Below are 19,875 nucleotides of genomic sequence, written 5' to 3' on the forward strand. Positions count from 1 at the left end.
AAGGAGACCCTGAGGGTCTTTCCACAGCCAAGAAGGGTGGGTAGGAACATTTACTGAATACGGATGTACCAGGCACTATGTTAGGGATTTGCCCCAGACCCCTTGTTTAATCTTCACCACCATGTGAGGGAAGTGTTAATCCCATTTTGCAAATGAGGAAACCGACGCGGTGTAGACAGCCTGGACCCACCCTCAAGGATCAGTATTTCCTCTGAGGGAAGCTGTTTCCAAGACAGTGAATCTTTACCCTTTCTCTTTCATTTTTTTCTCACAAACGGTTACCTTGTGTTATAGGACCCAGACTATAATACTCCCAAATTGAGAGGTATGGTTGAAGTAATCATTTGAAATAAATGAGGTCTAAAATAGTCACAGTGGCTCTTTAGGCACTCATCTTCTCCAATGCATGCCCCCAAAAGGAAAAAATGGAAACAATCTTATTTACTTTCTAGCATTAATGATCACTCTTACCCAGACTAGCTTGGCAAAAATAAAATAGCATCTTAGTTTTGTCTGAAGGTTTCTGGTCTGAATGGTCAGGACAATTACTTCACCATCCTCTTTTTCTTTCTGTGAGGATCAGGGAGTGGCCTGAATAGAATCATCTGTAGTAACATATAGTTCCCAGGGGGAAATTAAAAACAGAACAAGGGAACTGAGACAGAACTATTTCTAGGGAGCAAAGGTTTGAAGGCAATGGAGCCTGCGGGATGGCCCTCTCTGTCTTCCCAGGCGTAGGTTTTTAAAAAGGGAAAGGACTGGAGTGGGAATACCCTGTTCTGCCCTCCTCTGGAGCTACAGGGGAAAACAGGATGAAGGATTTGCTTTCCTGATGTTCAACATTGCTATCTATTCATGTCTAAGGGTTTTGAGTGGTCATTTGAATCTTCAGCCTTAAACAAAATTAAGTAACTTCTTTATAATATTCATAGACAGTTCTTATGATAATTAGACCATTTCTGAACTTTCAGCCGGTACAATATTCAGTTCAAAACCACTATCATATCTCCCAATATATTTTTTCCTTTGTTGCTTAGGCCACTTTGCAACAGCGGTTTCCCTGGATGGCTCAGTAATAAACAGCCTGTTTTCCTTACCCAGTTATCTTTTGATCTTTCTACAATGTGATCCCTATAGAAATGGGAGGCAAAAATAGCAAACCCGTATCAAACAATATGTGAAAGATAATATTAATCATGCCAAATCTAAGCAATTCAAAACAAGAAATAAGGAAATGTTTGAGTTAAAATATTAACATTTCTGCATGAAGCCAAACTGTCTTTATGTACTTCAACAAAATAACATGGCAACAGATTGAATGCGTAAGCGGATATGAAGATCCAGTTGTCTTCTATTGTCAGGCATTGAAGAGATTTTTTTTTTAATATTCAATAATGCAAGTCATCCCACCAAATTCTTTTTGTTTTGGAAAACAGAGGGGTTTTTTTTTTGTTTCATAAAAATGTGTTGTTTAATTTAACATGTAATGCTTTCATTATTTTTAATAAATGAAAAAGTAAATATTTATTGAATGTCTGAGTTTCAATTTCCAATAAAATAAATATTTGTGATGGTTAGTCTTATGTGTCAATTTGGCTAGTTAATCAAACACTAATCTAGGTGTTGCTGTAAAACTATTTTGTAGACATGGTTAACATCTATCATCAGTTGACTTTAAGCAAAAGAGATTCCTTCTGTCATATGGGTGGGCCTCATCCCATCAGATGAAGGCTTTATGAGCAAAAACTGAGGTTTCCCAGGGAAGAAATTCTGTCTCAAAACTCCAGCATAAAATTCCTTCCTGAGTTTCCAGCCTGTCAAACTGCCCTACAAATTTCAGACTTGTTAGTCCCCACAATCACATCAATCAATTCTTTCAAAATAAATCATATACATATACATACATATGTATTTACATATATATATGTATATTCATATTCTATTGGTTCTATTTGTCTGGAGAACCCTGTCTAATACAATAATGATAGCATAACCCACATGAACAAAAGCTTTTTTGGTGTCCTCAGGTTGTCAATAATTATTATATATGTTAAGAGAGCCTGAGACCAAAACATTGAGGACTGCAGATTAAAATAAAATTATTTTACCTGGTAGAGATATACATTAAGATGGTGGTCCTAAATTTAACTACACATTCAAATCATCTAGAAAGCTTTTTAAAAACGGTGATACCTGGGTCCTATCCCCAGAGATTCTGATGTGATTAGTCTGGGATGTGGCCTGGACATCAGGTTCTTTAAAGCTCCCCAAGTGAGTTTTAAACCCCAATGTGCAGCTAGGGTTGAGAACCACTCCATTAAACCATAGACTCTAAAAAGCAAATCTGTTTAAAAATCATAAAATCAGATTAATGATAACATTAGTAATCATGTGGTATCGTAGTTATTTTATAAGACCCTGAGGGTAATAGTTTAGAAAGATTGGTAAAGTGAAACAGCCCCAGGCCTAAACAAATTATGAAGCAGGCAGTTTAGATTCAAAACTGCTGACTTTTCCCCCACTTTTTGTCCCCTTCCCAAACCTCAAACTGAAATACCCTGCCCTTTGTTCCTCTAATGGCTACAGCAAACATAAAGATGCCCACACTATCTCCCTTCCCAAATCTGTCCAACATTGTGTTCAATAATGGGGTGAAAAATTAAGTTTTTTGCTTCTGCATTCCCCTAGAAATAGTCTCAGGAATCCAAAATTCTTATAAATCTTCCCAACTCCTTTCACTGGATGAGGGGTCAGATCAGTTTCTTCAGGTTAAGATGGCAATAGAAGAAAGGTTCCTCTCCTCAGGTTTGCTGGCACTTTCCCTTCCCTGCCCCTTAGATTAACTGACCTTTCAAAGAAGGGGAGCAGAACATTCCCAATAAACCCTGACTCCTTTCGCCAACACTAATCTTTCTCCAAAGAAAATTCCGTTCACCCCTTGTCATAGATTGAATTATGTACCCCAACAAAAGGCCTGTTCTTAATCTTATCTGCGTTCCTGTGGCTATGAACCCATTTGTAAATATGACACTTTGAAGATGTATTGTCAGTTAAGATGTGGACTATTTGCGAGTGGGATCTCTTAAAATCCTCTTTAGACATGGCTCAACTGAATCAGGGTGGGCCTTAATCCGTATTACTGGAGGCCTTATAAAGTGAAGGCCACAAGAAGAAGTGGGAAGTCAGTAGAAACCAGAAGAGGCAGCACAAGGGGAGAGAGTTTGCCATGTGGCAGGAGGCAGAGAAACCAAGACAAAGAGCCCCAAGGGTGGCAGCATCAGCACAGTACAGGCTTTGAGGAGAAGGCATGGCCTCACCAACCCCGTGTAGACAGCTTCTAGTCTCTGAAACTATGAGACCATAAATTCTCTCTGTTTAAGCCAACCCCTGTGTGGTATTTGTCATAGCAGCCATAGCAAACTAAGACACCCTTTACTAATTTTGTCAGGCTTTTCATCATTTTTTCTCTGAAGGCTCTGAAAATCAAAAGCCTTCAGGGTTGAAAGGAATGAATGTCTAGTAAGGAATTTTAATCCATTCTAGGAGATGAGAACAGATTCAAAGCAGGACCAAAGAGACACTTCCCCTATTTTATAACTAACAGATTTGACTATTTATTTTTAAAATTCTATCTACATTAATTTCTTTTTGCATCTTGAAGGATCAAATTAGGTAATAAAACATCAAATTCTTTGGTATATTTATAATACTGCATGAAGGATGACAAGCCATTGGCTTAAGAACTCGTTTTCATTCTGAGTTACTAATAAATTTTTATGGTGTAGGTTAAAAATATAATCAAGGATGTTAAGTGTGTCAACAATATATTTTTAAGACACTCAAACTCTATAAATTCAATGGAAAATAAGGTGCAGCATTTACAAATGAAAGCCAAACTTCCTCTGATATGTACATAGATTACTGTAATATTTTTGAAATTATTTTTAATGAGCAGCTTTGTAACAGAAGTATCGAATTGTAGAACTAAATCTTTTAAAAACATGTCATCCTTTTTCCATGAAGTAAAAAAAAACCTATAATCATTTTGTGACTCAAGACATATCTGTTACGCTTATGGAGTTGTGCTATAAATACTATATTTACAGGAAATTAGTGTAGGACTTTGTCTCTTTCAAGTTTATCTTCTAATATATCTAATTCATCTGATTTCAACTTATCAGGATATTTTGGAATGCCTGTTGTTTCATGCAACTTTTTAATATCCTTCTCCACTTCCACTCATCCATATATTTGATCTGCCTGACATCAATTTAGAGTCATCTTCAACTAAAATGACAAAGAAATGACTTAGAAATTCCCACTAAACCAAAAGATCCCCAATTTAAACATCACTTCCTTGGAACACCTTCCTTAGCATTCAGACAGGATAAGTCCTTCTGACTATACTTTCTCATAGCTCCATTTATTTCTCCTGTAACAACACACATATTTATATAGTACTGGTTTAGTTCTTTCTCTTCTCTGCTGGACTCTCTAGGGGTGGGGTTGAGCTTGACTTGCTCACAGATGCATTCCCTGTACAAGTTACAATGATTAGCCTGTGTAAGCAGTACATAAATATTTATTCAATTAACATATGAAAACATGATGGTTTCAGCAACAAATTTACCAGTGAAATCTTCTCTTTAAACCAATCACACTCCCTCAACTTGCCCTAGTCTCTCATCAAAAATACACACACACAAACACACACATATACATAGTAAAGAGGATTTATATGTCAGGGAAATTCCTTTATGAAAAGATAGACTAGAATGAAGGACAGGATGAAAAGATTCTATAAAACTCCTCATGGTGAAAATGAAAATTGTATTGAAATGACAAAATTTTTTTAAATGTTAAGATCTCTGAAAACATTTCATCCTTTCTGAATAGTAGAGTAAAAGATATGATAAGCAATGTTCCTAAATAACATAAATTAGCAGTTTTTCTTTGAAGACAACTTTTTGAGAGCAGCAACCCAACCTAGTCATGTTATTAATAATGTCAAAGTTATTTATGTCCAGTTCATGAATAATTTTCAAGTTACTCAAAATTTACCATTTTCTTCCAACTTTCAAACACCTAAACTTGTTTTTTTAATATATGTTTGGCTTTTTAGTATTTATTTATTTATTTTTACTAGTGAATTATGAGAAATCTAGGGACCCATCAACACCTTTCTTTTTTTCAGCAGTTAAAATAGAACTTTTAAAAATGTGTCTCTCTTCTAGAAGAAAACATGGGAGAATATCTTCACAATTCTGGGGTAGGAAAACATTCCTTAGAAAGAACACATAAAGCACAGCCATAAAAGAAAAAAATGATAAGTTGGTCTTCATCAATATTAAAAACTGCTGATCAAAAAGATACTGGTAAGAAAATGAAAGACAAGCTACAAACTTGGAGAAAAATATTCACTATATATATATATATCTGACAAAGAAATTTGTATCCAGAATATATAAAGACCTCCTATAAATCAATAATAAAAATATAAAAATCCAATAGGGGAAAATATTTGATCAGACATTTTACAAAAGAAGATAAATGTCCAATAAAAACATGAAAAGGTGTTCAATATCATCAGTCATCAGGAAAATACAAATTAAAACCACAAGGAAATATCACATTACACCCTCCAGAATGGCTAAAATTAAAAAGACTGATGACACCAAATGTTGGCAAAGATATGGAGCACCAGGAACTCTCATACATTGGTGATGGGAGCTTTAAACGGTAAAACCACTTTGGAAAACAGTAGAGCAGTTTCTTATAAAATTAAGCATACACCTAGTCTTTGACCCAGAAATTTCATTCTTAGGTATTTCCCCAAGAGGAATCAAAACATGTATCCACACAAAGAGATGAACAAGAATGTTCGTAGTAACATTATGCATAACAGCTAAAAACTTGAAGCAACCCAAATGTCCATTAGCAGGTGACAGGATAAACAATGGAATAACAAGTTTATTCCATTATGTTCACAAAATAGAATTAAATTGAGCAGTAAAAAGAAATAGCTACTACTTCTATACTCAAAACATATATGAATCTCAAAAACATTATGTTGAGCAAAAAAAAGCCATTCAAAAAAGACCATATATGGTGAGATTCCATTTACATGAAATTCAAGAACAAAGAAATCAGTGTGTGGTGATAGAAATCAGAGGGTGGTTGCCTAAGAAGGATGAAAATCAGCTGGAAGGGATTAAGGAGGAACTTCCAGGGGATGATGAATGGATCCACATAATTGTCTGGGGTGTTGTTTACACAGGTGATTACATTTGTCAGAGTGCATAGAATTGTATACCTAAGATTAGAGCATTTGACTGATCATAAATTTTACCTCAAAAAATTGTGACTATCCCTGATTTAGTCCATTACCCTTCATCTTATATTTAAGGAAATTGGTGTTCAGAGAGATTCAGGTCACACCTCGTTCACGGCAGCACCAGCTACAAAACTCAAATCCTTCCCTTTCCAGTAGAGTAGTAGTAACTGTTGTCACAAAAGCAAACATCTATATAGTTCTAAGTACTTTGCAAACACTTATTCATTTACTTCTCACAACTCTATGAGAGAGATACTCTTATTATCCCCAAAGTTAAACACAACCCGCCCAGGATTACCCAGAGCTGATTCAACTGTAGTCAAAGTACTTTTACTACTACTGTACCACTATAACCCTACAAGTTTTTATAATTTCAAAGGAGAAAATTTAAGTGGCCACTAACATCATCTAATTTTCATATGCTGAGATAAGTCTTTACTGAATGTAAAACCAGACACTTTCAAAACTATTTTATTTCTAAATTTTAAGCAGAATACTCATTTTTAAATACCTTTTCCCAATAATCAAATGTCTAATATCATATCCATAAGAAGTAAAAGAAAGTGACTTTTTTATTTCAAAAAATTAAATACTAAAACATTAAATTAATATAACCTAAAGTCAAGTACTTTCGTCTTGACTTTAGGTTATATTAATTTTCTATTTATCTAGGTTTTAATGATACGGAATTGTGAGGTTTTATACTAATCAGACTACACACACTGTAATCTAACTGTAAAAATTTTCTTTCTCTCAATTTTGGAATCTTGGAGCAGTATTAATTGTGATTGCTAATTAGCCCTTTCTGACTTTTCATGAAACCATAATCATTACAATAGTGATTTTCAAGTCAAACAAAAAATGCTTGGTTTTTAAGATTCAGGTTAGGCCCTGCAGTCTCAATTGAAAGAGGAAGAAAGGCTCTAAAATTTCTTTCCACAGGTTCTGAAAATAGAACATTAAGAAAACAAATAAAAAGACACAATTCACAGAAAATAGCAGTCATCTTTTTTTTTAAAAGTTGACTGTCACACATAGCTATTAATAATAATGGTTAGAAAGTTACAAAATAATATCATAACAAAATGCTGCCTTTAAATTACGTGTTCCCATAAATATTTTTACTTTTGCTTAAACTTAGGCTGAATTTATGCTGTTTGTTTTATTTATATATCTGAAAACATTAGCAAAGTATTTTGAGTGTTTTAGTAATACTAAAACAGTACAGATCGTGGTCATAAAAAATCCTCTCAACACCATAGTTCAAATACACTCCATTGTTCAGACTATAATAAATTAGATGAACTAATCCATCTTCAATTTTAATGTTTGAAAAAGCATTTTTATGTTTTCAAAAAAGCTCATCATCAGCGCCAGGCAAAAATAAATTTAAAGTTCCCTAAAAAAGAAGCTTAAATTATGCAGCATACAATTTTAGTAAAATTAATCCCCTTCTGTTACTGGCCAAACCTTGATCTTTTATGCTTCTCAGTCAGTAAGTCACATATCTATTGTGGAGAGCCCTAAAGTTTGAATTTAGAGCACTGTAAGAAAGCAAAAGACAATGATTAATCACCTTTCATAATATATTGCTTTAGTTCTCCAAGAAAATCCTTCTAACAGCCTGAGGTAGAGTCTTTTCTACATTTTTAGGAAGAAACAAAGTAGTAATTTTAGAACGAGGGCTGAAAGGAAATTTCACAAGCCAAAGGGAGTGGTCATAGAACAACTATGCATCTTCACTCCACTCCAAGGCGAAATGGCCCCGCCTCTACATTCTACTCTTAGATTAGAGAAAATGAACATCAATCAGAAACCATGCTGATGTCTCAAACTCATGACATTCAGGACTACTAAAGATATTTAGGATGCAGTAAAAATTATTATTCAGGCTTTTTAGAGACTGAAAATCTGAGGGAAGCATGGTATAGTGGACAGATAATAGCCTGATTATGCACATCTCTGTGTGCTAATATTACACATGCTAATCTTTAAATTATGCAGCTAACTACATAATAATTATTATTTTATAGCATATATATTAATTTATATATATTCTTTACACATGTAAAAGACTCTGATAACATACTCCCTCTAAGGGCAGGAACCTGGCAACACAGTAAGTTCTCAATAAAATATTGAATGTCTGAGAGAAAGACTTTATCATCTTTCAAAGTAGTGCCTGTCACAGGAAGAAATATTTGACTCCTCATAGTATGCAAACCACAGGACAACCAATGACTGACAGGCAATGACTCTGTGGTAGATTGAATTGTGTACCCCAAATTAGACCTGTCCTTAATCTTTACCTGCATCCTTTTCGATGTGAACCCATTGTAAATAGGAACTCTGGAAGATGTCATTCTTAAAACAGTTGTAACCAAATGAATCAGGGTGGGTTTAATCTGGATTATGGGAGGCCTTATTAAAAAGAAAGCCACAGAAAGGAGGCAGAACCTAGAAGTCAGTAGGAACCTGAAACAGAAAGGAGAGGATACTGCACATAACAGGAAAGCCAAGAAACCCCAAGGATTGCCTACAGCCAGCACCAGAATGCAGCAGTCTTGGGGGAAAAAGCAAGCCTTGCTGATATCTAGATTTTGGACTTCTCCTAGTCTCAAAACAGTGAGACAACAAATGCTTGTTGTTGAAGCCAAAACCAGCTTGTGGTATTTATAACAGTTCAGGCAAACTAAGAGACCCTCCCTTGACCCTGCTCCCTGCTCTAAGTATTGTCCTCTTTCCCTTCACTTTCATTTTTTTAATGTAAGCTCTGCTGTTAGTTCCCAAAATGCCAGCTCCATAATAATGCCTGTCCATAATTATGCTTATCCAGTCTACGGCAAAATAAGAAAATTAAGAAAAATATATTTTGTTAAAAGACAATTAGATTTAATTAAAAGGTTTATCTCTTATTCTTATATTCTTCCTTCATATTTGATATTATGTGGTTTTTTAATTAACATAACCATTGGTTGAAGGTTTCTGGGCCTGTTTTTTTTTTTGTTCTCTTTGTTTTGTTTTAATGCTTTTAGTTGGTAAAGCAAGAAATTAGAAACTCTGTTAATCTCCAATATCTGTAAATTTATTGGCCCTTTGAAATCTAAAAGTCTGCGAACTACCAGTGCACTCTCCATGTCTTCTTCTTACCTCCCATTTGGCTCCTTAATTTACTGTAGTCTGCTTTGGCCCTCAATAGTCTCTTGACACCTCTCTCACTAGAATCAACAAATTATTATCTTCTAATTGCCAAATGGAATGGCTGTCTCCAGTCCTACTGTGATGTAGTGGAAAGTGCAGAAGCTTTGGAGTCTGAGCCAGAATCCTGCCTCCTTCAGTATGGTAGGACCTCGATGAATACAATCCCTGCCCCTGGCCTCCCCACAGGGCAATTTCATCTCTTCCCATAATTTTATTCTCACACCCTATGGGATGACTCCCAAATCTCTAACATTCAACCGTATTGGTAGAGCACTAACACTGAGCTAGGTAATCTGCAAGGGATATAGGAATAAATTGGATATGATCCCTGCTCTCAAGGAGCTTTGTGTCTAGTGAGAGACAGCAGTGCAAGAAAGTGTCATAAGTGCTATAAAGGGAGGATGTCTGCAGCACAAAGAAAGGAATGATTATTCCTGACTGGTCTGGAGTGGACAGGAAAGATTTCATAGAGGAGAAGCTAGAATTAAATGAATCTTGGAGGTGTTTACCAGGTGGATTAGGACGAAACAGGTATCCCATGAGCAAAAGGACACTGGGCAACTGCCAGCAGTCTAGCACAGCTTGGGGTGCTAGGTAGGTGAGGAGTGGGAGTAGCAGTAAGATAAAGTAGGAGGGGTTCCAATGAGGGAGCCCCTTTATGACATGCTAAAAAGTTTCCACAATGAAGGAATTGTTAACTATTTAAGTATTTTAGGCTCAGGGAATCATATAATCAATTCTGCTTTTAGAACCATTATTCTGGTGACAGAGTGGAAAGTCGATTAAAGAAGAGAAGATCCAAGTCAGAGAAACTGCTTAAATCATTATTTCAGTACCTCAGGTGAAAGCTGATGAAGGTCTGAACTAGGACAGTAGTAGTGGGAAAGAAGAAAGGGGATATAACACAGGAAACCTGATGGATATGAAATTACAGGACTGGGTCACCAATTAGATTTGGGGAACAAGGGAAAGGGGCTTTAGGCTGATCAAGAAGTTATTGTCTTGAGTGATTAGACAGAAGACTGAAATATAGGAAGAGGAACAGGTATCAAGGAAAAGATTAGCTCAGTTAGGGATACTTTGAATTTGTGACTTTCCATGGAACATTCAGGTGACTACAGAAAGAGGGCAAGGTTAGTGTAATGGTTTGGATTGTTCTCCACTCCCCACCCCACCCCCCACAAAAAAAGATACGTTCAAGTCCTGAACGTCAGTCCCATGAATGTGACCTTATTTGGAAATAGAGTCTTTGAAGATGTTATTAAATAAGATGAGGCCAAACTGGATTAGAATGGGCCCTTATCCAATACAACTGATGTCCTTATAAGAAGAGGGAAATGTGGACAGAGAGACAGGACAGACTGCTATGTGATGACTGAGCTGGAGATTAGAGTGTTGCATCTACAAGCCAAGGAATGCCAAGGGTTGCTCACAAACACCAGAGGCTAGAAGAAGCAAGGAAAGACTATCCCCCACAGGTTTCAGAGAGAGCGTGGCCCTGCCAACACCTTGATTTTAGACGTTAAAACTCCGGATCTGTGAGACAATGAATTTCTGTTGTTTTAAGCCACAAAGATTGTGGTGCTTTGTCATGGCAAGCCCTAGGAAACTAAGACAGCTACAGATGCAGATTTGTAAGATAGAGGTTAAAGCCTTGTGTAGCAGATGCAGCAGGGGCCCTGCCAATATCCCCTCTGTGCTCATCCTCCCCATGCATGCCCACCCAAGTCTTCCAACAGCAAGCACCTGTAATTCTTTGCCCTGAGGGCTCCCAACAGAGGCCACTCAGTGGGGTAGGCCAGCCAGCACTGGGCAGAGTGGAAGTGTCAGGGAGTTAATGTCCCCAGCTGCTGCCCTCCACCAATGACTGACAAAATTCAGTGGGCAACTACTTCCGCTCAATGGTCCACAGGTGGGACAAATCTAGGTGTATTCTACCCTGTTTCCCGCAGTTCTCCAGTACATTTGAGGTGAGGCCCGAGTGCTCACACCAGTAGCCTGTTCAACAGCACATCTTTTGTTGACTTCTTCCTTCCCAGGTTCCCTTCCCAATTCCCCTTCTGGTGTCTCCTGGGATTACCTCCCAAATAACCATGCACTTACATCCTGACCTCGGGGTGCACACCTGGGGGATTTGACCTACAAGGTCATGGTGGTGGACAGGATGCACCAGGGTAGGCACCAGAGCAAGGGATCTGGAGCTCTTGCTCAGTGCCCCTGGAACCTTAGGGTAAATCAAGTTTATGGAAAGAGGAGAGAGAAAATCACCAAAAGGAGATTAAAACATACAGCAAGAGAAGTAGGAGAACTACAAAAGTGCAGTGTGAGGAAGCAGGGGAGGAAGAACTTATGAGAAAGAAGTGGTCAAATGTTCCAGAGAAACGATGTAAGATGAATCCTGAAAAGTCATAAGCACAGTACACAAATATGTATGATTCAAAATATCTGTGCCCTTAATTGTGATGAATAAATGAACATATAAAGCAGGAGATAGTGGCATTTCTTGACCTTGGAGAAAAAAAAAAAACCTTTCTGAGAATCCAGTGGAGCTCCAGTACTTTCTGACAGTGGATACTCCACAGGGATATGTCTGAAATATATTGTTTGAATATAGCACAGCTATCGATATGGATTATTATGGTTTTTATACATCATGGCCATCATTCACTATAGCCAAGAAAGGGAAACAATTCAAAGTCCATCAAATGATAAATGGATAAACAAAATGTGGTATCCATACCACGGAAAGTTATTCATCAAATATAAAGAGGACTGAGTCCAACAACACATTAAAGTGTTTATATGAGCTCACTCCATCCTCCAAGAGGGAGGAGGCCAAATTAGAGATGCTGCTGCTCATGCCTCCTCTGCTTCTGAAACTCCAGAGGGCCTGGAAGGGCGGCTCCTATTTGAACCATCACCAACTAAAGAGGAAGGGAAAAATATCCCAGCAGCTACTGCTGATGTTGGGTTCTGATTGCATCCAACTTGGTCACAAGGAAAATGGATTCAGTTTCAACAATCTGTCCACTAATCTTTCAACAGCTTCTCTGGGTCTCAGCAAGGGCTTCCAGGGCAGCAGGTGAGGAGACCTTACCAAGGAGCACCACACAGTAGGTGCTGAAACATCACACTCCAGGATAAGAAACAAAATCATGGTAGCACCTGTTTGAAAGGAATGATGTCCAAGAAAGGGCAAATTCAAGGCAAGAAGCCCATGGCACTCACTGTCGTCCTTCCAACTGCCAATGAAAACCTCAGAACCAAGCTCACATGCATCAGGAGAAGTCCAAAGTATCTAAGCTTGAAAGAGAGAAGGCTCAAGAAGCAAAGAGGATGTGTGAACTGGAGCAGCACCAGCATGCAGTCCTGGTGGCAGAACTCAATGCCAGCTCCATGAGAAGATGACAAAGGAGCTGCAGGCTGTGAGGGAGAATCTCATCAAGCCTAATGAGCAAGAAATGTCAAGGACAGTGAAGGTGCGGGACGGAGAGATCCCAAGGCTCAAGTCTACTCTCTCTGCTCTCCAGTATGGTAGCACTGGCAAAGTGGAAGCAGTGCTCACCATTGGGGCCCAGGCAGAGGCCCGGAAACTGTCTGATGCAGAGCACCTTAAACTCTTACAGGAAACTACAGACCTGAAAACCACCAAGAAGCAGGTGGAGGAGGCTCTGAGCAATACGACACTTGGAGATGCAGACAGAAGGACATTTGGAGATGCTAAGCTAAGAGATGAAGCACAGAGTTTGTCCCAGAAAAGCTAAGAAAGGACCCCCAGATGCTTAGAGAGAAACGCCCTGGGAGAAAGAAGCAAGGATGCACAGGAGCTGAGAGAGAGGAGTGAAGACAGAAGGCCAGAGACATTTTGGAGAAAGCCATTTTGAAACACAACCCAGGGGCAAAGGACAAGCAGACACCAGCTATGTGCCTTCCCAATTGACAGAGGTGTTCCAGACACCATAGACTGTACTTCAGTGAAGGTATCCTCTTGTTGATGCTTTAGTATAGACACTTTTATGGCCTTAGAACTGTAAATTTGTTACCTCATAAATCCCCTTTATAAAAGCCAATCCATTTCTAGTATTTTGCATAATTGCAGCTTTAGCAAACTGGAACAGATTTTGGTACCAGAGAAGTGGGGTGCTGCTGAGTTTGCAAGTACCAAACATTTTGAACAGCTTTTTAAATGGATAAGGGGATGGTTCTGGAAGAATTGCGAGGAGCTTGGTAGAAAAGGCCTAGACTGCTTTGAAGAGACTGTTGGTAGAAATATGGACTTTAAAGATACTTCTAAGGCCTTAAACAGAAATGATGAATGTGTCATTGCCAAATGGAAGAAAGGTGATCCTTGTTTTAAAGTGCCAGAGAATTTGGCAAAATTGCATCCTGGTGATCACCTCCATTTAATCTACAAATCCACTCTCAGATGGTGTGAGTGCTCTACAGATTTACCGTGAAAGAAGGTGTCAAGAACAGGAACCTCCCTAATATTATAAAGCAGCTTGATCTCTTAAATGATAACGGGAATTTAAGAAATAAAGAACAAGTGGCCATAACGTGCGTACTTGTGGCCATACTCAGGCCAGAACTGTCCCTGGAAGAAGGTGGATCCAGAAGATCAAAGGAGCAGAGGCTGCCCTGCATCAGAACATGATGGAATTGGAAATGATGTGGAACAATTCTGCAAAATCAAAGGCTACCCGGAGGAAGAACTAGATTATAGCAACAAGCTCACAACCAAACATATATGAGAATCCAGGAACTAGAAGCTACTTTGGACAATGTTCTGCAGCAAGAAACTGTTATCAAGTTTGGTGAACTATTAAGTGAAAAACAGCAAGAGGAGCTGAGGAGAGCAGTAGAAACGTTATGGAGGCAGATGCTGAGAAAGAGCAGAGTATGACTGTCAGATTCTTCAGGAGAGAATGGAGTTCTTACCGCAAGCCCATCAGAGAATGTAAGACTTGGAAGATAAAGCAGACATCCAGAAAAGATGAAGGACTTAGAAGAAAAGTTTCTGTTTCTATTCTTGTTCTTCTCTCTTGCCTTTATGTTCTATGGCCTCGATAACAAGGCACCTCTTAAAAAGAGTAACCAAAAACAGAAATAAGACCTAGAAAGGCAAATGTGTCCAAACCTTCAAAGATGGCAACACTGTTTACACAAGTGATAGGGAGATCAAAAGCTAAGAACTACTCAGTAGCCAGGACTACAATTGTGTATTTGAAAGCCATTATTCAAGGTTTCTCACCTGACAGTTCCTACATGACCCTGTCAAAAATCCACAATATATACTGTACTTAATGAAACATGTATATGTCAAGCCAGAAGAAAATAATTATAATCATATATTGTGCAAAGAAAAAAACTTGACAATGGAATCAGTTTCAGCAGATCAAGCAAAGATACGTTTTAGGCATGGAATCAAAGTTACAATGAAATTTTCTACCCCTGCTGTGAAGGGTGGGGGTGTGTGGCAGATTTTAACGTAACACCACATTCCATGGAAACACTAGTCCTGATAATAAACATCATTTTTAAAAAATCAAAACAAAACAGAACAAAAAACAAGGGTGGGTAGGGAATGAAGCACAAGGACTACCTATCAGGAGCTATTTGCAATGAAATGTTTAATTTGAGAAAAAAAAAAGTGATTATACATCATGACTGAGTGGGATTTATCCCAGGAATGCAAGAGTGATTCAGCATAAGAAAACCAATCAATGTAATAGACCACATTAATAGTACAAAGAGGGAGAAAAGCCACATGACCATATCAATCGATGCAGAAAAGGCATTTGACTAAATCCAACACCCTTACATGATAAAAACACTCAGCAAACAAGGAATAGAAGAAAACTTCCTAAACATGATAAAGGCATTTATGCAAAAATCCACAGCTAACCTCATACTCAATGGTGAAAGACTGAAAAATTTCCTCCAAAAGTCAGAACTAAGATAAGTTTCACCACTATTATTCAACATTATAACGCAAGTTATAGACAGAGCAATCAGGCAAGAAAAAAGAAATAAAAGCATCCATATTGGAATTGAAGAAGTACTATTATCTCTATTTGCAGATGACATCATATATTTAAAAACCCAAAAAAATATACAAGAAAGCTAAAATCTAATAAATTCAGCAAAGTTGCAGGATACTAGATCAACACACAAAAATCCATTGTGTTTCTTTACATGAGCAATAAACAAAATGAAGATGAAATTAAGATTAATTTTTAATAATAGAATTATTTTTAATAATTAATAATAATTGTTCCATTTACAATAGCATCTAAAAGAATAAAAATATCTAGGAATAAATTTAACCAAGGAGGTGAAAGACTTGTACATGTAAAGCTACAAAACACTTTGAAAGAAACTAAAGTAGACCTAAATAAATGGCAGACATCGTGTGTTCATGGATTGGAAGACAATATTGTTTGCTAAAATGTCAATACTACCCAAAGTGAACTACAGATTCAATGCAATCCTTATCAAAATTCCAAAAATCTTTTTGCAAAAATGGAAAAGCCAATCCTCAAATTCATAAGGAATTACAAGGGACCCTGTGCTGGTTTGGATGTATTATGTCCCCCAAAAGCCATTATCTTTGATGCAGTCTTGTGTGGGCAGGAAACGTGCTGCTGTTAATTGGGGTGGAGACTTTTGATTGGACGTTTCTGTGGAGAGGTAATCACTCAACTGTGGACAAGGTGTTTCATTGGATAATTTCCATGGAGGCATCCCTTGCCCATTCAGCATGGGCCTTCATTAGTTTACTGGAGCACTATATAAGCTCAGACTGAAGGAGCAAGCTTGCTACAGACAAGATGGACACTTTGAAGAATGCACAGGAGCTGAGAGAGGAGTTTCAACTTACAGAGACATTTTGGAGATGGCCTTTGAAAGCAGACTTTTGCTCCAGAGAAGCTAAGAGAGGACAAACGTCCCAAGAGCAACTAAGAGTGACATTTTGATGAGCTGCAGCTTAGGGAGGAATGTCCTGGGAGAAAGCCATTTTGAAACCAGAACTCTGGAGCAGACACCAGCCACAAGCCTTCCCAGCTAACACAGGTTTGCCAGATGCTACTGGCCATCCTCCAGTGAAGGTACCCGATTGTTGATGCATTACCTTGGATGCTTTATGGCCTTAAGACCATAAAACCTTAAGACCAAATAACCCCCCTGTTTTAAAAGCCAATCCATTTCTGGTATTTTGCATCCCAGTAGCATTAGCAAACCAGAACAGACCCCAAATACCCAAAATAATCTTGAAAAACAAGAACAATATTGGAGGCCTTGTGATTCCCAAATCCAAAACTTACTACAAAGCTACAGTAATCAAAAGTGTGGTGCAGGCATAAGGATAGAAATATAGATAAATTGAATAGAATTGAAAGTTAAGAAATAAACCCATATAGCTATGGCCAATTGATTTTCAACAGGGGTACTAAATATGTGTGATACTCTCTTCAACAAATGGTACTGGAACAACTGGATTTCCAAATTAAAAGAATGAATTTGGAAAAAATATGCAAAAATTAACTCAGAATGGATCAAGGACCTAAATATAAGAGAAAAAATTCTTAGAAGGTAACATAGAGAAATAGCTTCAGGTTCTTTCATGAGGCAATGGATTCTGAGATATGACACCAAAAACATGAGCAACAAAAGAAATGGTAGATAAATAAGACTTTATCAAAATTAAAAACTTTTGTGAATCAAAGGATATTATCAAGAAAGTGAAAAGACAACCTACAGGAAGGGAGAAAATATTTGTAAATTATATATTAGAAAAAGGACTTGAACTCATAGTATATTAAAAACTCCTACCACTCAACAATGAAAAATTAATCAACCCAATTCAGAAATGGACAAAAGACTTAAATATACCTTCCTCCAAACAAGATAAACAAATGGCCAATAAGAACATGAAAAGATGCTCAGAATCATTATCCATTATGGAAATGTAAATAAATCAAAACCACAACAAGATACAACTTTATACCCACTAGAATGGCTGTTATAAAGACAATGGAGACTCACAGTGTTGGTAAGGATGTGAAGAAATTGGAGCGTTCATGCATTACCAGTGGGAACATAAAGTGGTTCAGCCACTGTGGAAAACAGTTTGGTGGTTCCTCAAAAAGTTAAACCTCAGAAAGTTAACTCATAGTTACCATATGACCTAGTAATTCCACTCCTAGGTAAATAACCAAAATAATTGAAAATGGGGACTCAAACAGATACTTACATACCAAAGGTGGAAACATCCCAAGTGTCTATCAATAGATGAACAGATAAACAAAATGTGGAATATCTATACAACAGAATATTATTTAGCCATAGAAAAATGAAGCTCTGATACATGCTACAACATGGATGAATCTTGAAAACTTTATGCTAAGTGAAATAAGCCAGACACAAAAGGACAAACATGGTATGATTCCATTTATAGGAAATATGTATAATAAGCAAATCCATAGAGATAGAAAGTAGATTAGAGGTTTCCAGGGGCTGGACAGAAGGAGAAAGGGGAGGAGGATATTACTTAATGGGTGCAGTTTCTGTTTGGGATGATGAAAAATTTGGGGAATAGATAGTGGTGATGGGTGCACAATATTGGGAATGTAATTAATGCCATTGGTTTGTACATTTTAAAAGGGAGAATTTTATGGTATGTGGATTATATCTCAATTAAAAGAAATGTGTTAAGATGGCGGCATAGAGAGGTGTGGAATTTAGTTAGTCCTAGTAACTAAACTAGTAAGCAACTAGTAAATAGCCAAGAACAGCTAGTAAATAGTCTGGAACAACTGCTGGGGGACAACCATGACTGTCCACACATCGTTCACCAGCCTGGAATGGGTGGAATGGCTGAGACTGTAGCGTAAAAGCTGTAAGTAAAAACTGCAGAACGGCGCCAGAAGCCCCCTCCCCCCATGGCAGGGTGAGCTGCAAAACCTTGCTGTGGGATAAAGCAGCAGTCCCAGCCAGGAGAAGTGAATATAGCCTAACCTAGCTCCAACTGGGGTTTTAATTAACAAATGTGGACTGCTGAATACAAGCTACAAACACAAATTCTAACAAGCAGTAAAGTATAATCAGGTCACTCCCAGCAGAGAGGAGGTGGGGCTGATGGAAAAAATAATACACACGCTTTTGGAGACGGCTGACCTTAGAATACTGGAATTGTCTCTGGCCAACAGGTGAGGCTGGGGGACCAGGGACTGGCTCTGAAAAGGGACTTTCTCTCTTTCCCCTGTTTTTCTCCCTCATTCAGAGTGGCTCAGTGGAGAAAGTGTCACACATTTTTAGCTCTCAGCGCTCTGACTCAGGCAGAGGTCAGAGACAAAGGAGTAATTCAAGTGCAGAAGATAACTCCCTAGGAGGTGCATCTTCCCCAAGAGGAGGGGGGCGGGGCCCAGCTCAAGTGCCCTTCACAACTAAGACCCCAGGGCCTGGGGGAAACAATCAAACCAGAAACAACTTAAGCAGAAAATTAAAGGGACCACACCTCTTTACACCAGTGGGGAGTGACAGTCTGAGAGGTGCCACCTGCTAGGCAGGTTAGGGAAAGCATAGAGGCTAGAGGCCTCACAGAAAAGTCTGTCAATCTTCTAAAACACACCCTCAGGGAAACCAATACTGAATATAGCCCCTTACTGAGACCTGAGCCTGGACTGGTCTGGGAAAATCTGATTAGGGTAATCAAGGAAATCAGATGCCTAGACAACAGAAAACTACAAATCACACTAGGAAAAATGAACATATGGCCCTGTCAAGGGAACAAACTTACACTTCAGCTGAGATACAGGAATTGAAACAACTAATGCTAAATCAATTCAACAAGTTTAGAGAAGATATGAGAAAAGAGATGAAGGATATAAAGAAAATATTGAGTGAACATATGGAAGAACTTAAAAGTTTGGAAAAAAAACAACCGGAAAACCTATGGAAATGAAAGGCACAACACAAGAAATGAAAAACACAATGGAGACATACAACAGCAGATTTCAAGAAGCAGAAGAAAACATTCAGAAACTAGAGAACAAGATGCCTGAAATCCTATACACAAAAGAACAGATAGGGAAAAGAATGGAAAAATATGAGCAACATCTCAAGGAACTGAATGACAACATAACACACGTGAAAGTACATGTCATGAGTGTCCCAGAAGGAGAAGAGAAAGGAAAAGGGGCAGAAGCAATAATGAAGGAAATAATCACTGAAAATTTCCCATTTCTTATGAAAGACATAAAATTACAGATCCAAGAAGTGCAGCATACCCCAAACAGAATAGATCTGAATAAACCTACGCCAAAACACTTATTGGATTA

At 38.0% G+C, this 19,875-nt stretch overlaps 1 pseudogene; it reads left to right on the plus strand.

The window, feature by feature from the left end:
* The first annotated feature begins 12,716 nt into the window (after window positions 1–12,716).
* Window positions 12,717–14,645, plus strand: LOC119512113 (annotated as a pseudogene).
* The last annotated feature ends 5,230 nt before the right edge of the window (window positions 14,646–19,875 follow it).

The sequence above is a fragment of the Choloepus didactylus genome, chromosome 17, assembly GCF_015220235.1.
Source record: "Choloepus didactylus isolate mChoDid1 chromosome 17, mChoDid1.pri, whole genome shotgun sequence".
Lineage (NCBI taxonomy): Eukaryota > Metazoa > Chordata > Mammalia > Pilosa > Megalonychidae > Choloepus > Choloepus didactylus.